Here is a 2,661-nt window from a genome sequence, read left to right as displayed (position 1 = left end):
AGCAGCATTCTGCGTTATTGGTCCCCTAACTCATGGAGAAGGTAAGCTCGTTCCGGGACTTCTTGCATTTCGAACTCTCATCCTTCTAAATGTCATGATAATCCAGTCCTCATCACCTTCCAGTGCTTGAGGTGAGGCAGATATAACTCCAACCATTATTCAGGTTAAGTCATCTTTGCTTGCGGGGGACTGAGTCTTATGCCTCGGAGGCTGGTTGGTGTGTATTCCACCATGAATCTAGTTATAGTGAAATAGAAGTTTACCTTTCTCATTGAGTTTGCCATTGATCATAGTTCGCAATTTTATTTTTTTACCTTTAATATAAAACATGAAATTGTAATTAGTATTTGAATGATAATGTAATCTATCTAAGAGATGAAGGGGAGGATGTTCCCACTGAGAGTCGCCATTTTGGCGTCAGAAAGACGCCAAACTACAACGAAAGTCCTGTAACCTTCTCAATGTTAACATTAAATAAGATAAATCCCTAGTGGAGTTGCTATTTTATTTCGAATAAAAACTAAATACATTCGATTTGGGAGATTATCTTATTTAAATATAACAGAGAAAGTATATGAAGAACAATCGTTGCATTATTAACGTTGAGTTCACTTACATCCTTGAATATCCCTTGATTCTAAGATAGATTATTTAAAATATAGAAATTGATAAAGTTCGAATGTTGAATCTGAATATCAAATTTGGCAGCATTTCGACTTGTGCTTTGATAATCTCTTTAAGAGGAATATTGTGCGAGTTATGTGATCTCCCTCTCTTGAGCTTATGTTCATTGGAGATGCTGAAAGCTAAGATCAACAATTTTGGCAGCATTATAACTCTTAACTTTTATTGGACTATGAAACCAGAGATTCTGGTTTCGATCCCCAACAGAGTCGCCATTTTGTTTCGAACAAGAAACAAATGCATTCTATTTGGGAGATTATCTTATTTAAATATTATAGAGAGAGTATATGAAGAACAATCATTGTATTATTAACATTGAGTTCACTTACATCCACGAATATCCCTTGATTTTAAGATAGATTATTTAAAATACAAAAATTGACAAAGTTCAAATGTTGAATTTGAATATTAAATTCGGCAGCATTTCGACTTGTGCTTTGATCATCTCTTTAAGAGGAATATTGTGCGGGTTCGATCATCTGATCTCCCTCTCTTGAGCTTATGGTCTTGTGCAAAAGGAGAACTGGAGATGCTGAAAGTTAAGATCAATAATTTCGGCAACAATACAGCTCTTGAATTTTACTGGATGTATAACAGCTCAATTGCGTGGGCCACGAAACCAATATGGTCTATGCAGACCTGCGCAACCCCTTGCGCCCCTCTTCTCCTACCTTCAAAATATTTTAGAGCTCTGATCTTCTTCTAAAATTTTCCAACCACCAAATGAGAGGGGGAGTGGGGTATTTATAGGCGTTCACATGTGTGAACCCTTGATCTTTGTGCCATGGGGCCCACCTTACATTAGATCTGACCGTCCATTCAAAACAACACCTTTATCCCTTTGCGCGACTCATGTAATCAATGGAACTATCTGCGCGGCTAGCGCAATCAATAAGACTCCTGGGCGATCCGTGCAACTGGTTTGTTTGATTGTGTGATCCGCGCAACCAACATATTGGTTGCGTGGACTGCGCGACACAACCATATGAAATCACATTTTTTCTTCTTTGGCTCACTCCCTTCTTCTAATTTCTACCTTTTAATATTTCTTCTTTTTATGCCCTAACACTCCACAGCTTGCGATACTACGTACTATCATCCCAACTTCACACTTCAGCTTGGTCATTTCTTTCGCACAGCATATTGCATTGCAATCTCAGCACATAGTGTCATGCCTCAAACTCAGAAACCGGGCTCACAGAATTCCTGATCACCAAATCCGGTGCTGACAACCTCCGTAATACCCCATTCTTAGCTCCCAACTTCCATACACTGGGTTTTGATCCTGGGATCTTACAATAAGGATTTTTTTCATCATACATTTACCTCGTAAGAAGCATAACCACAAGTATACCCAAATCACAAAGGCAACATCATCATCACATACCACTAATATAATCATTTGAATACAATGCTAAAAGGGAAATACATATATCAAAATCAAAGCTCCAGGAGTCTGCTGCACGCTCTAAGCTCAATGCTACTGTGATCTAATGCCACCTGCATGCATCTATCATGCATAAGCTTATAGAAAGCTTATAGGGTGGTGAAAGTGTGTGCGATGCACGTGCCAAGCCTATAGATATCAGAGTATGCGGAAATGTTGGCAATGCATAAATCGTACAATTTCAGAGTAATGCGAAAATATGCTGGTAAGTCCATAAATACCATCAGCCTTATCTAGGCTATGCAATGGAAAAAACATAATAAGCTAATATCATATAAAACATAGCAACCCAAAATGCTTTATGGCGTCGATGTAATGTAATATGTAGTGTGAATAAAATGACCATGCAGGAGTGTGAAGTCGGGATGATAATACGTAGTATCATGGGCTACGGGGTCCACCACAAGGGACTTCTATCTAAACCAGTCCCATACTTAAATTTTGATAGCCAGACTCAATGTAGTAGACTCCTGATCTCAAGTTAGTCGTGCCCCCAACTGAAATCCTTGCCATTACGAAGGTACACAATA

The sequence above is a fragment of the Magnolia sinica genome, chromosome 16, assembly GCF_029962835.1.
Source record: "Magnolia sinica isolate HGM2019 chromosome 16, MsV1, whole genome shotgun sequence".
Taxonomy (NCBI): domain Eukaryota; kingdom Viridiplantae; phylum Streptophyta; class Magnoliopsida; order Magnoliales; family Magnoliaceae; genus Magnolia; species Magnolia sinica.
This window is presented reverse-complemented; position numbering follows the sequence as displayed.